At 34.8% G+C, this 26,745-nt stretch overlaps 1 protein-coding gene across 20 annotated transcripts in view; it reads right to left on the bottom strand.

Annotated features, from left to right (window-relative positions):
• ZBTB20 (zinc finger and BTB domain containing 20) overlaps nucleotides 1-26,745 on the bottom strand; it is an 822,970-nt gene that overhangs the window by 546,167 nt on the left and 250,058 nt on the right. Inside the window, exon 4 of one of the 20 annotated variants that reach the window (XR_010342000.1) lies at nucleotides 4,820-5,700. The exons of the other annotated variants lie outside the window; for them this stretch is intronic. The gene's annotated coding sequence lies outside the window, so the exon portion shown is untranslated. Of the gene's footprint in view, nucleotides 1-4,819; nucleotides 5,701-26,745 lie in introns of those variants that run through there. 20 annotated transcript variants of the gene reach the window in all.

Genomic DNA, 26,745 nt, shown 5'->3' on the forward strand with positions numbered 1-26,745 from the left:
GGAAGCCATTTCACTGGAGCTGCCACCTGTCACTTACGTAAGAAGATGCAATCATCCATCTGTCCAAACTGCTGAATCATAAGGTCTTAAATACTATTTACTTTCCCCAAAATAGTGAATCCCTTGCAATTTTATATCACATAATAATAAAAGGTTGTGATATTTATTTGTTTTTCCTTTAGATACACATGGAACATTTTATTTAATGTAGCATACAACTTTAAAAATATAAACACCAATTCACTGAGGTATGTTTTCAGTAGGAAAAAGTGTCTGTCATCATAATTTTAGTAGCAATAATAGTTCTGTACATTTATTTTAGTAATTTCAACCTCAGATTTCTAAGCACTGTGCAAACATTAATTTACTAACTTCTGCTGTGTTCTCTTTGTGAATTAGAAAATTATCATATCTTCATTATTTTTAGGTGAGCATCACATGGCTATGACTTGCCAAGACCACATGGCAAATAATTTTTTTTAAGTGGGAAGATGCCTCTGTTTTGAAAGTGGATGCCTAGGGAAGATTAATAAAATAAGATAAGAACATATCTAAAATGGCATCTTTTTTTTTAAACCTAGTGCTTCATTTAAATTTTGTTTTGGGACATGAAGTAAGCTGATAGCTCAGTTTAAAACTCTGAACAAACATCCTTGAAAATAGTAGAGTTATTCTTTAAAAACAGTAGTTATCAATTATTGAATGTGCATTCTGGGTCAGGCACAGTTCTAGGAGATCTAGTTCTAGCAGGTAAAGTGTACAAGTCCATGTGAACAAGGATTTTTGTGCCTTGTTCACTACTGTATGATCTGTGCCGAGAACATACCTGGACTGTAGTGTGGGTTGAGTTGGCATTTGTTACAATAAATGTATGAATAAGAGAAGCTTACTTCGTTCCAGAAGACTAAACTGTCTGAATTTTGAAGCACAACCTGTTTGTAAGTTGGGGACATCATATTAAACATTTCATTTTGGCAGCAGAGGAGAAAATATTTTATTTGACCCAATGCATGACTAAATCAAGGATAATAGTGATCCTCTTTACAATAAAGTTCATTTATTCAATAATAATTTATTGAATGCATACTATTTGCCAGGTATTGGAAGGGGTCCTAGGAATGAAGACAAGGTCCTTGTTTTAGAACTTAAATTATTTTTTTATGGGTATAAGAGGAAAATATCTTCATATACAATGGAATTATGAGGCAAGATTTTTCTATAAACTAGTGACTTCTGTTTGTTTTTACCATGTTATCCTCCTAATTTACTAAGGCTTCAACTACTCGGTTTTCTTCTAAATAGTCAGGAGGAAACTACAGCAAAAAATAATTGTACTGATTAATTAAAACATATATCCCATAAAGTGGAGAGGATATTTAAAAATCACCTACAGAATATGACCAATATCTAAGAATTAATTTAGGTCAAATGATCAGTTCTGAAAGGTCTGAGTTATCTATATTGAATATTCATATTGCCAATTCTTAACTTCTTCTATACAAACACAATCTGAAGCTTCATCTGGGCTGTTTCAAATTGCAACCTAGTTACAACTCTTAATGGATAAGTTCAAGATTAATGCCACTGCAATAAAATAGAAATAAAGAAGTGCACAAAGTATTGGAAAATAAATAATCTAGAGATTTGTAAGAGTTTACAACTCTATTCACATATGGGCTAATTAGAAATCACTGCTTTCAGGGCTAATGACCTCATTTGAGGTTACGCTGTGGGACTAAAACCGGGCTACCTGTGTCCACTAAACAAATTCTGTCAAAACATAACTTACCAAAGTATAGCTTGTTGAGCAGTACACATATCTTAATTTATTTTACTCTGATAATCTGCCTGAGGTGTTCTGTTACTTGAAGACAATATCACTTCTTTTGGCTTTACTTGCAGGACACAAAATGCAGCTTTTGGAAGTATTTCTGTTTGTAAATGAAATTCTTCAGATATAGTATATAAACTTCACCTATAAGAAAACCAAAGAGGCCAAGGGACCTAAAATTTGGTGTTTAATTGCTATCAGCAATTAAACATTGCTAGAAGCCCACTTACATTTTCTTCTTCCTCTAAAAAGGATGCTGAAACTTATATTTCAGCTGAGAGTTCAATAATGCTGAGAAAACATCCTAAATACATCCTGGCAAAGGAAGAAAATAAAAAAAACACGATATTGATGTATTTGCTTTTCTAGTATATTGAAATAAAGAACTAGATACAGGTGACAGATCTGCTTCCACCTGCTGGCTCAGTGAATTTGTAAAACTGAAATCTGTTATCTAAAAAATAACTAGTACAATCAGAATTACTTAGCATTCCCTTTCTGTTTGCACATGTTCATGACAATGATAAAACAGCCCCAAGCATTTCACTACCAATCTTCATGTATATATGTCCATTGACATTGTCTCCATCAAATTCAACCCAATAAAATTAAATGGAGTTAAATGAAACAGTCTGCTTGAACCTCAGTATCTCTCATTTCTTATTGTATTGTACCTCTTATCATTTCTTATTTAGCCAAGATTAAAAAAAAGATTTTCAGACTCAATTATACTTTCCCTGCTGATCTCCTATTTCTTAAGTACTTTTTCCTTTTTATTTTCATAGAATTAACAATTTTTTTTTTTTGGCAATTGACATGAACAACATTTTTCAAAGGAAGAAAATACTTAAAGTAGCTATTATCCAATAGCAAAGAGTACATTTCCATCTATGTTTACCATAAAAATTTTCATTTAATTCCTACATTTTCATATAATACTATCTACAAATACTGCCTGCTTTGAGAAGACTCCAAATTGTAGGAGGTATATGGGCTATAGGTAATGCATGGAGGAAGTTGGTAAAGAAGACAGATTTCTAACTATGACTTCAGGAGTTAAGTTTCAAAAGAAATTGAGATGTATACAAAAGTGTTAAGACTGATATATATGCAATTGGCTTATAACTTCTCCAACCACTTTGAGGCAAGAGGGTAACTCTAACTTTTGCCCCTTCATTGCCATACTTCTTCAATCTGCATATGGATTTTATGTTTCTCCTTTAGGGCTACCCTAGATATTAATTTGAACCTCATATAAAATTTTTGGATAGAAGAGTAATATATACATTATTATATTCTCTGGAGTTTTCTTCCCATTAGCAACAGCCAGATGACAACCAACTTCTCATTAATCTCTCAAAAAAAAATCAGAAAGTTTCTTATGTCCTTCATACAGGATTGCCATCTATTATAAATAGAGCTGAAAGAGCCCACACAGCAAACTGAAGCATGTGGCATTTAATCCATCACACAGAAGGATCAAGAATTGAGTCAACACTTCTAGGGCTTATACCCCTCAACTATGTATTTCCATGGTACCCATTTCCATGGTTTTTAGACTTTTAAACAAACACGTTTTTCTAAAAACAAATACATATGTAGGAAACAGTTCTCCAGGGCTCCTGCCTTTTCAGCTGTTTTTGGTTGACAGATGAGAACTCACATACAGTATTCTCAAATTCTGACTCTTAAGTCTTAAGTACTAGAGAAAGAAGTATTTGGTTCTAGGTGGCAGACCTTACTTATATCACTTTGTTTAAACAGGCAAGACACAGTCACAAAAAGAGGCCTTATGGTTTCCACCTTATAATGGATTCTTTCTTGGCTTCCTTCCACCTCCTAGCCATTGATTTGAACTTCATTTTGAAGACACATACAATTATTCTTAATGAAAACTATCATTTTCATTCTCTCTCTCGAAAAAGTTTCTGAAGAAATTTGTTGCAAAGCCATGCTATCCATAACATTACGAATATGTTAGCATATTTTTAGTACTTCACTAGATTTCATAAATCTTACCCATATCAGTAACCAGTATAATTTGAAGGAAAATAAAGAAATCCTGTGTCTTAAATTCTATCATGTAAAATTCATGGATAAAGGCAGTATCCTTAGAAATGATTTGATTCTATGTGATTCCAGGAAAAATACTATTTCATTTCTGTTTTGGAGATGAAGAAACTAAAGTACAGAGAAGTTAACTAACTTGCCTTAAGCCTTCTGGTAAATGAGATAGCCAAGATTTGAATCCATGGAGTCCAACACCAGAGGCTTAACCATTATATTATTCTACTTCTGTGCTGAGATTAATAGAGAGGAATTAAATGCATAATTTTGGAGGCAAACAGTATAAGTTCAAATCCCAATTTCACCACTTACTAGCTACGTGACCCTGGGCAAAGATCTTAACCAACATGAAACTTTATTTCCTCATGTATTTAAATAATAGCTATCCTTCACTGAGTACTAAGTTATGTTGCAGTTATGGATGCTAATTGTTTTACATGCATTATTCCATTTAATTTTCATAATAATTCAACAAAGTATGTAGTGTCATGATCTCAGATGTAGAGATGAGGAAGCTAAAGTTAAGTAACTTGCCTATTGTTATACAGTAAGGGGTGAAGACAGCAATTGGCTCTCTGGGGCCTCTAGCTTGCTGACTATAGATCTTGCGACTTGTGAGCCTCCACAGTCATGTGAGTGAAATCCTTATAAAACATCTCTTCTATACAGGTATATATTTTATTGGTTCTGTTTCTCTGGAAACAGTACATACTTTCTGACACCCAGAAATAGTTACAAAATTAGTAACCAGTTACTAACAGTTAAATAGTTAACTATGTACTGTTTTCACAGAAGCAATAAAATGTATACCTGCATAGAAGGAAATTAGCTTCTTAAACTGCTTTCCCAAGAAAAGCCAAGAAAAAAGGAATTATAGGATGAAAAATCTCCCTTCATCAAGAGCAAAGAAAGGTCCAGATGAGGGGGATAATGCTCTGTGTGCACTGGGCTTTTAAGAGAGGATCAGGGGTAGAGGCAAATTTCAAAACACAATCTGCAGCTAGGTCAGATGATTGGCTTGTTTATGTGAAATAAGAGATGGTAGGAAAACCAGGTTGATCCAGATATCAAGAAGAAAAGCCACTTTCACCTTCCACTACCTTAACCTGGAAGGGAATCTTGGTTCTTTACCATGATGCTGACTAGAAATATAGATGTGATCTTTCCCTTAGAAAGGTAATAGGTTACAGGGAAAGTGAAGGAATTTATAGAAAAGGTCATATTTGTTTAATGCCTTACTGTGTACTACTTCAACCAATCCAACTCTATTACCCACGTTAGAGTGCAGTGGCACAATCTCATCTCATTGCAACCTCCATCTCCCAGGTTCAAGAGATTCTCAGGCCTCAGCCTTCCAAGTAGCCAGGGTTACAGACGCACGCCACCACGGTTAGCTAACTTTGTATTTTTAGTAGAGATGGCATCTCACCATGCTATCCAGGTTGGTCTCAAACTCCTGGCCTCAAGTGATCCACTACCCTCGGCCTCCCAAAGTGCTGGGATACAGGCGTGAGCCATTGCACCTGGCCCTAGTCCAACTCTTACATACATACTTTGTTTCCGCTATAACCGTAGGAGAATAAAAAGACTTCTCTATGGAACAGGTTAGGTCCCTGAAATTTTCAGGTCTAAATATGCTAGAGATGGCAAGTTAAAGTTTTCTAATATATGTGAGTTACATTAAAATCCTTGAAATACTCACTCAATTACTCCAGCTCATCACCTATTAGACACCATCTCTGTCAAATCTCTTCTGAATAACTTCAGTTAGGTTTGGGGCCAGTATCGTGACTACAAGTAGTCTGTACAGGAAGAAAATAAGTGAGCTTTACTCTGGATCTCAGGGAACATGTGTTTCTCCCATCATCTAAGCTAAAAAACAAGGAAGCCGCAACAGCTGGGACAAGAAGGAAAAGCCAATTTGATTTTTAAAGAAAAAGAAAATAAAAGCAATTTGTCCAAATCCAATGTGTGGTATCTATGCTTAGTTTTTCTCAAGGAAAAGTGCTTATCATTGCCCAAATCTCCAAAGTAACCACAGCTGACACATTTCTAAGCATCAGAGCACTTGGCAACTGACAGTAAGACCTGCTCCTTCCCCAAGCAGATGAAAAACCAGGAACTCCCCCAAACAAAACCAACAGCTTTTCTGTACTCTCAGTTTGCCTTCATGTCTTCTGAGCACAGGACAATATATTATACTATGTAACTGGAGGTTCATGTAGCACACCGATTTTACCCAAAGCATCAAAACTAATACAACTAATTTATATGTTCTTCTAGTTACATTTACTATAGAACTTACCTTCACTACCTACCCAAATGTCTGCTGTGGATGTATACATATGATTGCACAAATATCTAAGGAGTACTGTCAATAAACAGAAATATAAGTCTGCTAAAAATGCTTAAATATACAAAGAAATGCAAATATAAGTCCTCTACCATACACAGGATCTTTGTTCACACCAGTTGCACATGATCAATGGAAGTGGATATTCAAAACACTTTTTAATAAACAAATTGTCACCTTGCATTAGCTTGTATCAATAGAATCCTTCAAAGTGTTTTTTCTTCATAATAAAATGTGTATGGGTTGGTTTGATCATTTTTTAATCTTATCAGGACAACTCAATAGAACAATATTGTGCAGGCGGAAGAGGGAAGAGGGGAAAGGAGAGAAACTGCAAACAACCAATTTAATTACCCTAACAGTTATTTTTTTATGCAGGAAAAAGGTTCCATATGATAAGAATGTTTTGATCAAATATTTTTGCTTTATAAAGGCCTTATGAATCTTCCTTCAGTGTGAAGCTTGGCTGCTTCTGAGGAGCTACTGGCACCTCCTCATTTTTTCTAGAGGTATCCATGTTCTAAAAATTTCAAATGATATCAAACCTCTTAGGAGGTTACTGAAGCTATATCAATGTCAAAAAAAAAGAGAGACAGATTCACATTTCTCCAATTTCTGCATCTGTGATGTAGCATAAATTCATGATACAAAAAAAAGTGATCCTCAAAACTCCTTAAGAAGCTTGCTTTAAGTCTACTTAACCCAAACCAAGTTCTGCTAATGTATACCCTTAAGAATTGTGGTAGTTTTTCATTCCCAATACTAAAATAATTCTTTATTCGTTCTTCTTTGCATCATAATTTTCCTTGACCACTAAATCAAGTCCACATTTGTTGCTTCTGTGTTTTTCATATCATGGAAGAATCTGTAGCAGTGGTACATTTTGCTATTCAGAGATATTTTATTGATTTGAAATGTTTGAATTACTTAGGGGTTTAATCTAGTTATACTAGATTAAGTACTCTCAAATGCCATAAGGAAAAATTTCATCAGACTTAAGGTGTTTCCTCTTAAGTGGAAGTAGAAAGCCAAATTTCAAAGCCTACCATGTTAATAACAAATGCTTACTTTAATATTTTCATCAAAAAAAGCCTATTTCCTGATCTAAGTTCTGTGCAAGTCTTTCTCACAATAAACTATATGTGTGAAATCCCATCAGTGTTATCACCAATATTTATTCCTGATGGCCACAGCTTTTCTAATCTTTGTATAGCCATATGCTTGATGTTACATAACCCACTCGGAATTCTTACAAACAAGTAGTATAAATGTAAGTTTATGAAGTTTGCATTCCTTTTTTAATGCCAAAAATAAAAACAAAGGAAAATTTCTAAAATGGACATGTGATAATACAGAAAATCTATTGGATAAAAAATGTGTAATTACTGTCAGGAAATCTTCACACAATCCTTGAAATCTCAGCTGTAGGGTGGCACCAAGTTCCCACACATCAATTAAAGTGTATACATAAATGTCATTGGTGGTAGGTCAATCTTACAGAGAATAATTTCATGATGCCAAAGGTACCCTACATGAACTTGGTAATTCCTGAATAACAATGTTGGCTAATAGTGTTTTACTGGACATTGTCTTACTTGCTAACATTTCTTATGGGGCTCTTGATTAATTGGCTACCTAATCCCCAAAGATTATTCCAGAAAATAATAATGCTTGAAAAGTAGAGGTCTTTTCTCTCACCTAAGCACAAATTTGTCATAGTTAATAAAAGTTGCTTTGTTCATCTGACCCCTAACAAGTAAAAACACATGAATTAAGATCATCATGTAGGTGAAATCCCCAAGAAATTAGGGCCATCTTGAGAGGACTGTCATCTCCTCCACTCCTGTATTTTTATGGGGTTAAACTTAACACCAAGAACTGGTGATTAATGGAGCGTTAATCATAGAAGTCTACTGACTATAAAGAACTGAACATTCTGAGCCTTGCTTCATCGTTGTGTTATATTGCTGATGGTGGTGGGAATGGGGGAACAAAGTCACGGCACAGGTCATTCCGAGTTTTAATCCAAAGAAATAGTAGCGAAGCAGAAACAGACACACACATGCACGCATGTGCACACACACACACACATACATACACACACACACCCCAATATATATAAAAAAATCAAATATTCATTCGGTTTCTCAAGAAAAAACCAAGAAGAGTAAGAGAGAAAATCTCTTTTCTTCATCTTGGCCACTTTAAATATTCTCCACAGGGACAGTTACTGTGCATCAAAAATCTCTCTCTACCCTTACTTTTACCTCTAAGTCTTTTCTCCATCCCATCTATCCCTTATGGGTACTTTTCTTTCCTCCCTCCTCATTTTTCCTTCTATCTCTAGCCCGTTTCTTTTACCCAAGTAAACTTTTGACATTTTTGAGCCCCCCTCCCCTACGATAACTTTTCCAGTTCTGTTTTTTATTCCTCTGATTCTACACTACCCAAGTTTTGACACCTAGCTGGCATGAAGAGAGTTCTTAGAAGAAATAGAAGAGAATGAGAAGAATAATTATCTTCTGTGATAAAAGAAAGGAGAAGGCTATGACTATTGTCAAGAAATTAATTTTGTCCCAACCACATACATGTACACCTCAAAGCTTTGGAAACCACTGGCCAGTACCCTCTTATTATCTTCCCTGCCTCATCTCCCCTTTCATTTCATTTTTTCATTAGTTACCAATCATAGGAGTTAACTTCCAACATACAGTGTCAACAAATCAGGGAAATCTATGGTCTCTTAAGGTCCAGGGATTAATGTTTCTCTTCAAATGCAGAACTCAGCTAAATTCATCTTTCAATATCTCTGCCTCCTTAGATAGTTTAAGCTATAACTTTACTTTTACTTTTAGAGATCCTTTTTGCCTTTTTCTGGTCAGAACAATATTGTTCTTTTATGCCATCTTTTTCATCTTCCCAAATGCCCTCCCACCAGCTTAGGCTAAATGTGATACTGGTATAAAATTTATCTTTCTTCTTAAAAAATACCAATTATTCTCAACCTCCGGTATCTAAAGCATCCGAAATAGGTGCTCTCTTTAATAATAATCAGTAAAAGTGATTTAAACTCATGTAGGTTGAAAGGAGATAACAGTGAGTGATCTTAAACGATATGTGGTTTAGGAGGATGAAGTTAACTATTTAAGGTCACAAATCAAGTGTGGGGTAGAGTTGCAACCCAGATCCAGACTTTTTTTTCTGACATGATCTCTCATTGTCTTTTTCTTGTATTCGCTGGTTGCAGATTCTTACTATGTCTTCTTCATAAACAAGTTAACAGTCATATTATTGCAACACCATACTCTATAGCACAACTACTTATACTTATTTTGGAAAGCTAGGATTATTCATGTAAGATTAAATAACACATAGGCCCTTCATAATATGCTTCTAATCTTCCCTTCTTATCTTCCTTTCTGTCTCACGGTCCCATTTCCTCCCAACTTTTTGTATGCATGAGTCTTTTTCACGATCTTTTTGCCTAGAGTTTACTTTCTTTTCCTGTCAGGAAAAATAAATTAAGTACCCTTTTTAAATAAATAAACACAAATATTATTTGCTCCATAAAGCCTTCCCATATCTGTTCCATGAGTCTCTCCCAACATCTCCACTTTCCTACTAATAGATCATATATTCTGTTGCTTTAAAATTCCACTAAGAGATCATATATCCTCCTGCTTTTAAATTCTTTCTCTTTGCTAGGTTGTGAGTTTCTTATTGGCAGAATCAGTGCTAGATACTGGAAACACAAGGATTAAAACCACAACCCTTGTACTCAAGAGGTTTCCAGTAAACTAGTAAGTCAAAAATATAAACAACTATGGTACAGGTTGGACGGAGAAAACATATTTCTCTTTAATTGACTTGAATTACAGTTGCACACATTTTGTGTTGTTGTAACCAAGATCATGTTATATATGATGAAAAATTTAAGTAACCAAAAGTAGACTCAGTATGAGTAGGGAGGTGGTAAAAGTACACATGAAAGAGAACAGGAAGAAATAAAACTGTAAAGACATAATGGGAGAGAAAATACTGAGTTAACTTAAATATTGACTTAATGCAGAAAGAAGACATTTGGGGAAAGGAAATTGAATTAGCTCGAGATATTTTTCATAACAAGAGCCATGAAGGCTACAGTTGCCAGAAATAAAAAAAGGACTGACTATGGAGTATTTAGTAAATACTCATACCCACTGTTTGAAGTAGGGACTAAGAGGAAACAGAGGATCAAAGCGGTTATGAATTGCTCAGCTAGTAACTGCCAGTGACAAAATTCAAACTGTGGAGTATTTAAAAGTCCACCCTTTCTACATTCAGTTTTGGCCTAAATCCAAGGAGGCAGTGTCCACAGAATTGGCTAGAAATTACTTATTTCCTAAAAGATCTAAGTCCAAAAGAACTCTGTATGATTCTAAGGATGTTCACGTGGTAATAATGGATAAATCTCACTTATAGTCTAATCAACTAATAGACTTTAGGACAGCGAATACGAATGAGATGAAGGTGCCTTGGAAACAATCTAGTCCTACCTCTTATTTTGTGACTAATTGAAGATACTTAGGCCCAGCAGTTGAATAATATAGATTACTAAAAGAAGTTCTGAGAAGAAATGAAATACAAAAGCTTGGTTTCTAAGGCTGAATATCATGAGAAACTATCATGTCATCCTGTGTGGGTGATGCCAGGTATCTGGTCTCTTTTTCAGTCAATCGTAGCTCCAGTATCTAGGGGAGTTTATGGTACTACAACTAGCACATAGTGAACACTTAAAAAAAATCAGTTGTTCAAATAACATGGTTTAGTGAAGAAATTAACGGATTCATATATGGGAACGTGTGTGAAGTGGGTGCAAGCATGTAATTAAATAGAAAACTGGTCATATTTAGTTAGATGTTACTAACTTTATTTCTATTTGCCATTTGGATCACATGATTTTCTCCTTTCAACATCCCAGTGACATTATAAATGTTTTATGTCGCAACATCTTTGGCTTAAAATGCCTTCACCAGGAATTAAGAGTTTGGCATACTATCAATGGATAGAATTTACAAAGTACCCTTTGGGTAAAATCAGTAAGGACAAATTTAAATTTATTGAGAAATAACTCAAAAGGTTCTGAAAATAAAGGATTAGTATGAATATTTCATCCTTATCTTAGTTTTTGGGGGGTGGGGAACAAGAAGCAATATTTCATTTCTAAAGCTATGTTCCCATGAAGCTGAGCAGAAGGACTGCTTATAACAGAATTTTCCAGCCAAATTCCCAAAGGGCCCCCAACAGGTTTTCTCAGTTTGTAGGCGCTGTCCTCTAACAATCTATTTCTTTCCAGATTCTCCTTGGAAACCAAAGATTTATGTCATTTTCTTCAAATTTTAAAATGAAATTGGTCCTAGTAAAGAAATAATGAAAACTGAAAGCCTGTCTTTATCCAAGAACCAACACTTCTGGAGAAATAACTTATGAATGCACCCTATTCTGGAGATATCGTCAATGACTTTGCCTCTGTAGCACTCTTACCATTATCTGGACATTTCCAGAAATAAGATCACTTCATGCATTTGTGAAGATGAGCTATGCTTAGACATAGGCTTAAAAAGAAAAGGTAAATAAATACTCTGTCAGGTTATCTGGGGGGAAGCAGACCCTCCCTTTCATAAATAAGGTATACATTTGCTTAAATTCCAGAGTAAAGGAAAAGTCTAATGGACTGAAAACATTTTTTAAAAAATGAATATTCACTAAGTAATAGTGAAACGCTTTCTGCTCTCTGAATACAAACAAGTAGGTATCACAGCATTTCACTGATAGCTTATCAAACCACAGAATAGAACAGGAGGACAGAATACAAAGGGCATTCTTAGGGGAGGACCACTGTCATTGTTCTATAAAAACATATGAACATATTTCTATAAACTCATCTTCACAGGAAGTCACCCAGCTTAATAAGCATAGACCTGCAAGTTAATATTAAAATTCACTTTGATTTCAGCAGCAGCAAAGCTGATCCAACTAGGAGCTATTACATAAAACCCTTATTGTCATATTCGTCATCACCACTCTCAATAGAGACCACTGCCACCACCTAGAAGCCAGCCCTCAGTTCACCTCAGGAAATAGGCTACACAGACGGCTGTCCCAATAACAATGCAACAGTGAGATGGCCCTGTTTATTTTATCAGAATGGCGCTCCCTTAATTTTTCAATTCTCTTTATTGATGTCCTTTTTCATGTATAGGTCTATTAGATTCTACTTCCTTTACTGTCCTCCCAGGAATTGGTGCTTGCCAACTACAATAAGTTGTTTTGACAACTTGTCTAGCTATACAATACTCTGTTTCTTTCCCTCTGCAGTCTTTTTGGCTTCAAATGAGTGCCTTCAAAATATAGCAGAGACTATCCAACCAAAGTATGCAACAGGGGGGAAGAGCTTTCTATGTGTAAGCAATGTCCTGTCCAAATTACAATCTTTCATGTGCTTATAGTCCTCTTTCTTTTCCTTTTTATTTTTATGGATAAATCCCCCTTGCTATCTTGTCTACTCCTATCTTAATAAGGAATGACTGCCGTGACTACCCCCATCTAGCTATGCCATTCACCGCCAGCACCTCTGCTCTCCTCGTGTGCTTCAAGAAGAACTGATTAGCACTTTGCATAATTAACCTGATTAGCACTGTGCATAATCAAACTGATTAGCACTTTGCATAATTAAAAAGAAATAATAATAATAACAATAATAAGCACTAAGTAATATCAAAAGCTGTTAGTCCCACAGCCCTTTGGTTACCTCCAAGATTAGTTCGGTGCAGCATATTTTGCACCTTCACATTGAAATCTTTTCTTTAACTCAAAAGTCAAGAAAATAAATTAAAATGCTTGCAATCCACAGACTCATTATGGTTTTCATATCTATATCAGTTACCAAAATAACCAGTTTTTTTCCCATATACATCTCCCTCAGTTTGGTCTTACATATTTTACCCATGTTAAAATGGAGAAAACGGAGATATAAAACCAAATCAATGAAAAATATTTAGAAGAAAATTAGAAACCAAGATATATGCTGCTTCTATAACTATATAACTCTCCCATGTGTTGCTTCTGGGTGACAGTGAGGCACGTGGAAAGAACTGGACAACCTATCAGGAAAACCTGGCTGTGACATTTACTAGTTAAGTGATTTAACTTTTTGGAACCTCAGTTCCCTCATCTGCAAAATGAAAATAATACTACAGGTTCTGCTACATCAATAGTTGTAATTAAAATAATTTAGGAAGGTGATTTTCAAATTATAAGACACTTTACATACATGCGATATTCCATTCTAAGTCCCTAAATCTCCTATCCCCTAAATTTTATTTCACACCATGGACAGTATTATACATTATGAATAATAAATTTTAGGCTCCATGCAGTGGCTCAGACCTGTAATCCAAGCACTTTGGGAGGCCAAGGCAGAAAGATCACTTGAGTCCAGGAGTTCAAGACCATGCAACATAGCAAGATCCCCATCTCTACAAAAAATTTTTAAAAATTAGCAGGGTATGGTGGCATGCACCTGTTGTTTGATTTTTTTTTTTTAATTTTTTATTCCATAGGTTATTGTGGAACAGATGGTGTTTGGTTACATGAGTAAGTTCTTTAGTGGTGATTTGTGAGAGAGATTATGGTGCACCCATCACCTGAACAGTACACACCACACGCAATTTGTAGTCTTTTATCCCTCACACCCTTTCTCCCTGAGTACCCAGAGACCATTGTGTCATTCTTATGCCTTTGGATCCTCATACTCAGTGGGCTGAGGCAGAAGGATCTCTTGAGCCCAACAATTCAAGGCTGCAGTAAGCTAAGAAGGTGCCATCACACTCCTATCTGGGCAACAGAGCAAGATCCCATCTCTAAAAAAAATAAGATAAAATAAAAATTTATATTTATAATGCCTTAAAATTAAAAAGTTATAAAGTCCTGTTGCATGTTTTACCTTATTTCCTATTCAGGGTTGAATGTGACTAAAATTTTGACTTGGACTTAAAACTGGACTCTAGTAATTATTGTTTCCATCACAGCTCTCATTTGTGTTTCTGCGGAGGTTAAAATCAAGCTGTTGCTGGAAATTCAAAAGAGACTAGAAGAAAATCTAGTACATTACTATTAATTTGGGACTACAACACAGAGAATTCTGCAGCATTGCTTTTCTCTACCCCACCATAGCCAACCATCTGTTCCTTACAACTTCGAGGCTTAGTTCAGTTCCACTTTCCTCCTAGAAATCATCTATGATACTTATAAGTTGGAAATGCTCTCTTTCTCTCTCATGCTTCCATATTTTATTTGTTAGCTCTATTTTGTACAGTGTACTATATATTAAATATGTATATATCTATCTGATACCTTTAACTCCTAAAGAGAAACTATGCTCCCTGTTCATCTTTGCCTTACAGCTGACTTAAGGAAATTTGGATGGTAAAATTTTTTTTTCACTAGTGATTTACCATATAACTGCTAAATGCAAGCCTGCATTGTGCTAAACACTGAATACAGCATTGATAAAGTTTCAAAGGAACTGTTGGTTCCTCTCAAGGAGCTTATAGTCGAGGTCTCTTTTAAGAAGCTCATATTAGAGGGTGGAGTGGAGTAGTGTGGAAAGGAAATCTTAAAATAGCCAAGATGACCAACTGCAAGATACACACCATGGAGCCACTAAGCCTCTATCAACCTACAGGAAAGGAACCCAAATAAGCAGTCAGTGTTCTTAGGCAAATCAATCATTTTACTATTCATTTAATTCAAGAAGGAAAATGCTGCTGTGGAGATTATTCAAGTCCAAATGTTCCTGGTGAAGGTGCTTCCAGTAATTCTGGGAAAGAAGCCAATCCCCTAGTTTTATATGTAAATATTTTTAAAACACACACATGTATATAAGCACAAAGGAAAGGTCAGGAAGACATAAGTCTTTAATAATTTTTTCGATAACTGTCCACAAAAGTTTGGGCTTTTTTGTAGCCTTGCATTTTCTTTTACACAATACACCTGCTTTTTTTTCTAAACTAAATATTTCTTCCATCTAATGACTCTCTTTATTAGACAGCATCTAATTTGCATACATTTACATACAATTTAACTGCTAGCTTGTGAGAACAAAGAAATGGCTCTGTATTGTACTGAAGGACAATACTCAGTAAAGAAAGGTATAAAAACCAGCCGGCTTGGTGACTGTGTAAGCTCTTTGTTTCAGATATACTAGGCTCCCTCTCTCTCTCTTAACATACCACTTAAAAGGGGCAAAAATTATTTCATCAAACAACGAAAAAAAGAAACAGCCCTACTTTGTTTAACTGTCCATTTCCTTCCCAGCTTGGTTACTACAATTCTGGAGTCCAAGTTCCCTGCATCTACTACAATTTCCTCTATTAATATTTGATAGATTTACTCACTTTATTTTTGTTTCGTGTCTCATTCCTACTGTGATAAAGCTCTGTTCTTATGCTAATTTGTGCTGCCATCGGCCTTGTTCCCAAGCAGACAGGGTAGAATATGGCATCATGCTCTCCAATGAACAATGCATATACTTACTCTTAACAGGTTAATAGATTTTATTGAGACTTTGGGTCTTTATCATATGAACTAGCTCTTCAAAAAGAAATGGTTTTCAGCATCTACTGGGGAGATGATGGAAAAGAAAACTTGAATATAGGGAGGAAATATATGGTAAAAGGGACATTAGGGGTAAAAGAATACTTGAGTCAAATGTTTCTCCACTCAGCAATGCTATCCCTTTGTAAGTCTCCAAATCTGCATGACCCTTGGAGAAATTAAAAAAAAAAAAAAGAACTGAAAACCAGGGACCCTTGATTCTCCTTTGAAAGTAAATTCACAAACTCTGTGACACAGGGTGAGTCACTATGACTCTTCTCTCTGTAGCTCTCATCCTTGACAAATGGAAAAGGAGATTATGGAAAGCAATCTTGAAGAGTTTGTTTAGTGTTTTGTAAATATTAACTATTGAAAACACACGGAATAACTAATAAAGCTGCGGTCACAACCAACTGAAAACAAACACTAGGGGATTCAAGTTTCTGAAATGCCATGTCTGAAATATCACACAAAAAGAAATTATGGTATACAAAAATGCTTCAAAATTATAACAAGCTATACAAATGTAAAGCAGGACATAAGGGCAAACTGAAAATTATAAAGCCAAGTACAAATTGGCATCAAAGGCTTGATGGAATTATCATCCATATCTGGGTGCTGCAAGTGGTCATGGGAGATGCATTTCCTTCAACATATATATAACATGATTAATTTGACCTGTTCTACATCTAATAATACATGCTTATTATTTTAGTGACCCAAAGAAGTGTGAACTTGTCAGTGATAAGTGAAGAAATTCTACCACTCTGTGGGGCTGCAGAATGCCCCCATAATTTGGAACCTTTAGCAGCCAAACAGATTGCACAATCTCAACTAGCGGTCTTGAAGCATGTCTGATTTTCCACCTGGTGAGAAGAAGCCTGAGTTATCAGGGCTGTATGAGTGCTGGAGTGCTGGCATAGACCAACTCTGCCAACTTCTTAACCCATAAACAGTTATGAATAACGATCAAAACAGCACGTAAAAGAAATAATTAGATGCTGTACTTAAAAAAAAACCCTCAGTAGTGACTAAAATCTAGTCACTAGAGTGAGTAGTCAGGAAGTTGTTGATCCTCTGAAAACCACAGCTTAGTTCTAAAAACAGCCTTAAATTGCAGAGAACCTGACCCCAACCTTCAAATCCCTTGCTCCATGAGGAAATAAGACTTACCGCCTCACGAGTGCTGTAGTGTCTGTTCTTTCCAAGATTGTCAGTTAAGTTTACAATAGAATTCCTGTTTCTAAGGCTCATTAGATCTCTCTTGTTTATACAGATTTGAGGCAGTACTTGTTTTCATGTGATAGAATGAATTATCTGTTGGTACCCGACATCAGACCTATTTTCTACACTCTAACATATTAAATTCTGCCTTGTTTGTTTCTAAAGCACCTCTTAATACCAACTCAGCCAACATCACCTGTGCTGGAGGTGGTTAAGATCCACCTCCCCAATGCATGTTACTACGGTGACAAAGTAGTGACCTAATTTACACACACCTGCTGGGTTAATTGGGCCAAAATGAAAGATGATATATACACTCAAAACCCAAAACTGTTTTTTTTCCTCAAAATTAAATATTTGATTTTTTTAAAAATTAGCAGTTTCTAAAGCTAAGTAACATACTCCAGGTGTGCATTTGCCAGTTAATATACCCTGAATGTTTCATGACACTTCAGGAGCAAAATATATTGAGTGATGAATACAAACCTTTTATGTATTTTCTGTGTGCAATGATTAGTATGAGTAAGTGGTCTCAATCACTGAATACATGGGGTATGCTTCAAGGGTCAGGCCACTGCCTTAAAGCAAACAGGGACATCTCAACTGTGCCAAGTTAGTACACAGAGTCTCTGCGGCCTTTGAAAATGCAAGTTTGCTCTGGAGAAAGCTGTTCTCCATAGCCTGAGGCAGCCTGCAACATCTTTTATACAAAAACATCACTTACCTCTGCTTGACCTCTTCCTACCTTTTTGTATTCATTCTATCCAGACCTCTGAGAGCTTTTCTTTGAGCCACATTAAGTTTTATGCCAAGAACTGATGAGGATATGAATCAATAGACACTTTCAGAGACTGCTAGGACAGACACAGCAATGTGTAAATGGTATAGCTAACTGCATCAAAACCCATAAAATACATATATCTTTTATCTATTTATTATACTTAAGGATTTACCTGATGACATAATCAGGGATGTTTATAAAAAATACTGTCACAATAATATTCATTGTAATTTATTTTTACTAAAGAAAAATTGGAAACAACTAATAGGTCCAAGAATAAGAGATTGGCTAGGTAAATTATAACACATCCATTGTATGGAATACTATATAATCAATTAAAAAATCGTCACAAAAAATATTGAAAGAAACAAATATTCATAATATATTGCTAGCTGAAAAATCAGAATCATAACCATGCATAATACTATGTTGTTGCATGCACACATATATATACACAACAAAATATAACTTTTTCTCTAAGTGGTAGTAGTAATATCAATGGTGGTTTTCTTACCTTCTTTCTGTCTTTTTGTGTTTTCGAAACAGTTTTACATTGATATATATTACTTTTAGAAAGAAAGTATAAATATTATATTAAAAATAAAATGAAGGATAGGAAAAAAGTTAAATGACATTTCCTAATCCCTGTATTCTACTTAGATTTCACATTTCACCTATACTTCTCTCCTTGTCAATTGGAGATATAAATACAATAGACGTTAAACTGGACAATGTTCTTTTATTGCTGAATATTCAACTTTTCTAACTGAATGGATCTTTCATTTCTTTACAAACCTTTCAAAGATGCCAGTCAGCAGAACACTTAGAGTCTCCAATCTGCTTTTTATGCTTACAAAAACCATGCAAAATAATTGCCTTTTAATAACAATGACTACTGGAAGTGAACTTTTCAAGGTACAAATAAATCTATTTATCACCAAGCTATTGTGCCCTGCTTAAATTATAACTTTCACATTTTGATTTCATTTGTACAGATATAGGGTCTTACTGATAAGTAAATAAGTGCTTTTTGTCAGGTAAGTAATATTAATATTACCATATGAACTGGATTTGCTGTTAAAAGTATCTCACTAAGTGTTTGATTTATTCTATGATGCTTTCAATGATTTAATCATTGCTTAAATTATCAAAATATAATTATATATTTTTGATAAGCAAGATGTTTTTCTTGGGATTTTCCTATGTCACCAAGAATAGAAATGAAGGATTGATAAATAATAAAAAATGTCAACTTTTAGTGATGATCTCTGCCTTCTCAAAAACTTTATAAAGTTTCAGAAAAATCCAAAATTCATGAGACTTCAAAGAATTAAAAATTGCTTCTTTTATTTCAAGTGATAATGTTAAACTTTATCTTCATTCTCAAAAATAAGTGTTAATAATTATTTTAAGATATACAACATGCAAAAATAAATTTTGGTTAGATTAAAGATGTGAATATTAAGAGACTAAATCATAAATGTGCTAGAAGAAAATCTGAGTAATTTTTTTGGTAAGAATTTCTCTAAGCCATAAAGGAAAGGACTGAAAAATGAAACTACATAAAACAATGTTCTACATATACAAAACTCAATAAGCAAATTAAAAATCAAGAAATATGTTTAACACACATTACAGAAAATTTTCTTTTCATAACATACGAGGCTATACAAACCAATAAAATATTTTTAAAACAGTCGAAAATATAAAAAATTATTTAACAGCCAATTCACAAAAAAAGTTTAAAAATATAAATAGCCAGTGAAATGTTACTATGTTGTTTAATCTAACTCATAAGTAAAGACATGTAAATAAAAACCATGAAGAAATATCATTTTTACTTTTCTTATTAGGAAAAATTTGCTAAAACCCAGTACTAATGAGGCTGTGTGAAAGCAGGATTCTCTTTTTTTTTTGAGATGGAGTTTCGCTCTTATTACCCAGGCTGGAGTGCAATGGCGCGATCTCGGCTCACCGCAACCTCCGCCTCCTGGGTTCAAGCAATTCTCCTGCCTCAGCCTCCTGAGTAGCTGGGATTACAGGCACGCACCACCGTGCCCAGCTAATTTTTTGTATTTTTAGTAGAGACGGAGTTTCACCATGTTGACCAGGGTGGTCTCGATTTCTTGACCTCGTGATCCACCCGCCTCGGCTTCCCAAAGTGCTGGGATTACAGGCGTGAGCCACCGTGCCAGGCCTACAATTTCTTTGCTGTTTAAAAATATTACAAAAATCGCTTTCTAAATATATCCTTGTTTTTACTTTAATATACACATAGTATACCAAATTTCCATAAATAGGCATTGGTTAAACACATTTTGTTACATCCATAAAATGGGAATATTAAGTAGCTGTTTAAGAAGAGGAAAATATAAAGTACAATATGCCTTAGTATAAATACTGTAAAATCTCTAGAATATATAAAATATCTAAGCTATGGCATTAAGAAAAAATACAAATGTCTTTGAACAGTATGATTCCCTTTCTGTTTTTAAATTAAAGGTATGTAAATACATCTCTCCACGTAAATACAGTTGAAACTTCTATCTCCGGTGAATAGTACTATCAGTCGGTAAACACATACTTTTCATTTTATATCCCTGTGTACCCTTCAAACTTCGTGTGTGTGTGCGTGGTTTTTTTGTTGTTCTTGCTTTTTGTTTTTTTTTTTTTTTTACAGAGTTTTGCTCTTGTTGCCCTAGGCTGGAGTGCAATGGCACAAAATTTTTTTTTAACCCTGTAAGTACATTTTAAAAATACAAATAGCAAAAAAATTGTTCAGTGTAATGGTAAATGTTGAAAGGTATATACATGGAAGTAAAGAGTGCTCCACTGTTAAATTTCTCATTCTAGACTTGTCTGGTCCCACAGTAAATCATTCAACTTCATTGGGTTTCCATTTCCTCATTTGTAAAATAATAACTAAATTAGCTCAAATAATAACCTGTAAGTTACCTTATAGTTCTAACAGTACATACTTTCATGTGTTAATAATCTAATACATAATGGTGGAAAAATATGTTTGAGGCTTAAATATCAATTTTGAGCACCTATGCCTACTACAAAAATACCAAATCGCTACTTGGTATTTTGTGTGTAGACTGTAGCCATGTCTTTATAACAAAAGCAAACAATATATATGCTGAAAAATTTAACTCATTGAATAAACTAAATATTATCTTAAAGACTATCTCCATGCACAAGTATCTCTGGGTCTCTACAGTTTAGTTCTGCCATGTGTTGAAGCAATATTGTCAAACAAGACTAACCAGAAATGTATTACTTATATACTTCACTGCAAACTTACAGCCACAGCCACCAAGCTGATCTGTTGAATCTATCCTTGATATATGCTCTCATATATACAAAATGATGTCAAAATATCAAAAATCATTTATAATTCAGGTATATATTACCACAAGCACTCTTAAAATGTTTTTGATATTTGATAACCTGATACTGCATGTTCACAAGTTAAAACAGTAACATCTATCTTGTTTTTAATTTTTAGTACTTGAGGCTTCAGTATGATAATGGCCTTCCTCCATTGTGACTTAATATTCCTATCATTTGGATATATATTTTTCAAGCAAAAATCTCTCAATCATTATTCAGATGACAAATTATAAGGTCATATCAGTTAGATATAGGAAAGTGTGCACTGTAGAATTTGTGAGAAAGCACGTAGTCCATTCCTCCATTTCTGGGTTCCATTGTGATAAGGACAGAATCATGGGAATTTCTTTGGTAAGAGTCAAGAATATAACTGATAAGAATGGTGTGTTCTTAATCACACACTGTAGTTTAGTTTGTAAATTAGGACATGGGTAAAGCCTACTAAAAAGTATATTGATAGATTTTTAGTATTTCTAGTGAAGAAATATTAGACTCTCGCATCTAAAACCCTAACAGTTTCTAAAACTGTTATCTGACTCGGTTTTTCAAATGTTCACAGTAGATGGCCTACCTCCTTGTGCATTTTTTTACACAGTATCGCCTGGGTCATGATAGCACTATTATCTGGTATAACACCAAGCAATGGGAAAATAATGTGGTGAATGGACAGTTGATTAGACACATTAAACTCAGGAAAATTCAATCAAAGATCATCAGTTTCAATGATTTACTACCATACATCTTTGCTTAGCTATGAATAAACAATTTTGAATGAAATTTTTGGTGAAATTTCTGTTTCAAGGTGAAAGTAGAAATGAGAAAAATAGACTTCCTGTGCTCACCTCAAATGGAGAGAGAACTATATATTCCTAAAAAGTTCTATGTTAAATCTTGGGCTTCTATGAGACTAATAAAAAAAATCAGTTTAATACTTCATTTTCATTTTCAGTCTTGATATACAGAGAAGGAGGAAAAGGGTTGATCACTACTTGAAGAAGTGATATACCAAAGGGAGAAATGATGGCTCAAAAGTCCCTGTAGCTCCTCTAACAAACCATGGTACCAGAGCAGACAATGAAATTGCTAGGGAGACTAAGAACAGCAATAAATCCAATCCCTCCCTTTGTGGCCAAACTTACTTTTGCTTTCAGAAATAACAAAATTTTAGGAGATATGGTTAAAAATGTACAAGATATGGCAAAGTTTAAGGAGATATGTTTAAGCATTTTAATCCATTCCCAAATACTTACTACAGGTATATTTAGTAGAGGATAAAGGGGAGGATCAACTGGTTGCCCTGAAGAAGCAGACCTCCCAAATGTACATTGTTAATAGTTGACAGAACATGCCTCCCTTACCACAGCTATTCTAATACACACACACACACACACACACACACACACACACACTTTGGATGCACAACCGTGTGCAACCTGTAATGATTTAGATATTGCATTTCTTGTACACGAGATCTTCCCTTGACTGGCTCCTTCACGTTATTCAAACTTTATTTCCTCTGAAAGGCCACCTACACTCTGCCCCTGGATTACCAGTCATTCTTTATCCCAATTTTTGTTGTAGTTGTATTTCACAAATAACACTTACCACTTCCTGAATGTATCTTATTTATGCGTTTGTTCATTTATTTAGTCTCTCTCTCTCTGTCTCTCTCTCTCTCTCTCTTTCTCTGTCTTCTTCTTCAGAGCTCTGTCTCTAGTGCCTGGGATCAAGTGAATTGTGATTGTTTCCTCATAATAGAAGAGTAGAAGGGTAAGAAAGAAATCTGCTTTCTAACGAAATAAGTTTCTTCTCTGTTTTTGTTTTTTGTTTTTTTCCAGCAACAGATACAAGACAAACTAAAATAGGTTAATTCAAATAATGTGTTTTGGGTGCAAATCCCAGTTTGATATTAACAAAAGAATATTTTCACATTTAACTATATTACCATTTCAGAGATTACTTAATTTTCATTTTCATTTTTATTTCATCCTTTCTTTTTCTGGCAGGGAAACCTAAGCTTATTTGTAAAACTTTTCTGTCCTACAAGAGTACAATTATATTTTATCCAGAACAGAAGTGCAGCAAAAGAGCTGAAAGTAAAGGAAATGTTCAGTAGATGAGACCTATAATATTGGTTCTGATTAATTCATATAATCACTCTATTAATTATCTATGTTTAAAATTCAAATTGTTTCTCTTATTGAGCATTCTTAAAGAAAACATACTAGTAATATTCCACAACCATGAGATAGAGAGGGTCAACAAACGCTTCCAATTATATCCCAATTCTTTTAGGAGTGGTATACTTTACCTTCTGCTCCCTCTACCCACTCACCCTAACAGTACTCTCTTCCTTACTTAAGAAGGGAAAAACGCAAACATTTCCTGCAGTTTGAAAATCAAACAGGTGTTTGAGTTGGGCAGAGCTGGGGTTCGTCCTGTCTCAGTCATTTACTGACTATTTAAACTTACAAATTAACCTCTGAGCCTTGCTCTTTTAATGTAGACCTAGATATTCATGATTCCAGTGTTCATTTAATGGATGTATATTTGTATGTGTGGCCATATCCATAATTCTCTAATAAGAACTGGCCCATGCTAAGTATAGAAATTAGATAGATTACCTTGTGGTCTCAACATGCTATCATCTGGCACAATACTTTTGTCCATCTAAGACACTAAATTTTAATTGTATACTTGGCTTATAGTATCTGGAGATCATTATGAAAAACATTTTCTGCAACTCACGATTTATTTAGGTCACAAGTAAAGTTATGTGAAAGTACCATGGACTATAAAAGTATATTTGGCATCTCAACACACATGGATTCATGGAAAAGATGGATGATACCGATGTCAGTTTTTAGTTTTGCAGGCCATCGGCAGAGTTAGTAACTACTGGTTACCTATTCCATGCCTCAACTTTGTCATCTATAATGAGAAATTTCAGTAGTTTAAAAAAATGACAGAAAATGATTCATAATTCCATTAAATTCATAAAAAAATACTAAGGTGCTAAGCCAACGAGTATTCTAAAAACAGAGAATAGAATAAACTTTGTCAATTACCGAGGGAAAATATAATTAACATGTTAGCATATGTCTTAGTCTGTTTTCTGTCACTTATAACAGAATACTTGAAACTCAGTAATTTATAATAAGTGAAATTTATTTCTTATAGTTCTGGAGGCAGGGAAGTCCAAGGTTGAGGGGGCAAAACTGGTGAAAGCCTTCTTGCTGTGACAACTCTCTACAGAGTTCTGAGGCAACGTAGGACATCACATGGAAAGGGGGCTTACTGTGCTAACACAGGTCTCTCTTCATCCTCTTAGAAAGCTACCAGTACCACTTCCATGATAACCATTAATTCATTAATCCAAGAAAAGACTCATCCATTCATGGGCCCACATGACCTACCTCTTAAAGACCCCAGCTCTCAATACTGCCACATTGGGCCTTAACTTTCAACATGAGTTTTGGAGGGGACAAATATTAAAACCATAGCAGTGTGTAAATAAGCCTTCCAAAGATATTTACTACAGAAGAATAAAATTACTCCCTACGGTAGGTTGAATGTTGACTAGCATCCCTCAAATTTCATGTTCACCTGGAACCTCAGAATGTAGCATTACTGGGAGATAAGGTCCTTGCAGATGCAACTAATTAAGAACCATGAGATAAAATCATCCCTGATTTAAAGTGGGCCCTAAATCCAGTAACTGATATGCTTCTAATAGCAGGAGAGGACACAGAGAGACACATACAGAGGAGGAGGTCCTGTAGAGATGAAGACAGAGTTTGAAGTGATAGTGCCGAAGGTCAAAGAATACCTGGGACCCTCAGAAGCTGGAAGAGGCAGTGAAAGATTTTCACCGTGAGCCTTCAGAGGGAATGTGGCCCTGCTGTGTTTTGATTTTGACTTCTAGCTTCCAAAACTGTGAGAGAATAAATTTCTGTTGTTTTAAAGTCATCCAGTTTATTTCAATTTACTACAGCAGCCATAGATAACTAGTACACTATCCCTGTACTCTTAGGACTAAAACAGAGGAAGAGGTATAGCAGTTTTATAAGTGTAAATAGTGACCTCAAAGCCCTCAGTTGATAGGAGCACATAAGGACAAAGAAAGATCAATAAGAAAACTTAGAGTTCGAAGTGATGGTTTCTGGTAGCAGTAAGTCAACCTCAAACGAACTGTACTGCCCTCTATTTGGAGTTGTTCCCTCTTAAATCCAATGCAGATGCACTCCAAAAGTGATACAACATTTTCTAATCCAATCCTTTCAAGCAAGCCAGAAACTCTTCTTAAAGTGGAATTGATCCTTTAAAAATGAAAAAAAAAAAAAAAAAAAGTAATAGGCTGGGTGCAGTGGCTCATGCCTTTGGGAGGCTGAGGTAGGAGGACTGCTGGAGCCCAGGAGTTTGTGATCAGCATGGGCAACATAGTGAAACACCCATTTCTACAAAAAAAAAAAAAAATTTGAAAATCTGCTGAGCATGGTGGTGCACACTTGTAGTCCCAGCTACCGGGGAGGCTGAGATGGGAGGATTGCTTGAACCTGGGAGGTTGAGACTGCAGTGAGCCATGATCATGCTACTGCACTCCAGCTTGGGTGACAAAGCGAGGCTTTATACTTTTAGAAATCCAAGTGGTATATTGATATAAATAATTAATATTTTACAATGATATTTGATCAATAGCAAAAGCATGCTGGAAATTACTTAACTGCACATAAATCAGTTCTCAAAAAAATTATTTACGTTTCTGAAGAACTTGATTCAGATAGTAAATATTACCTATTTTTCATCAATAGAAATTTAAATATAGTATCAGTAACAAATTTACAGGGAGGGAAATCAATTTTCTTTTGGCCTAGAGTATATACTATCATTACACTTGGCAAAGACCCTAATAAGTATACAGAACATGGCTTGAGGCATCAGACCAGCATGTTTAAAGATTATGTTTGAATTGTCTCCTGATATATAAAATTAACCATTTCTTAAGTAATACTAAACTCAGCTATTCTATTTGCTATGCAAACTTACGTCATTTTAAAAGCAACATTTTAGTTAACTTTTAGTATGCCTATTAATTATCTGTGCACATTGTTATGTAGTTACAGTTAAATCTTAAATTTCAGATAGTCCCACCTTATTTAACTTTTTATTTTTAAAAGGTCATAACCTGTGGTATAATCCTCTTTTGATATGCTTAACAAAAAATAAGAATGAAAAATACTGTAAAAAGTCCAAATACTATTTAAAAATTATTTTAAAATAGTTTAAGAAATATATTTTGAAAATATATTTCACACAAATATGAATGTGTGAAATATCTATTCACACATTTTTACCCTAAATGTACAGGAACCCTTTCATTTGGAAAAATAGAAATTGTATTCATAATTTCCCTTGACGCTCTAAAAACTGTAAGGATGATACATGCAGATATTAAGT

Source organism: Aotus nancymaae, unplaced genomic scaffold (assembly GCF_030222135.1).
Source record: "Aotus nancymaae isolate 86718 unplaced genomic scaffold, 86718_ANA_hifiasm-v0.15.2.pri h1tg000011l, whole genome shotgun sequence".
NCBI classification, from domain to species: domain Eukaryota; kingdom Metazoa; phylum Chordata; class Mammalia; order Primates; family Aotidae; genus Aotus; species Aotus nancymaae.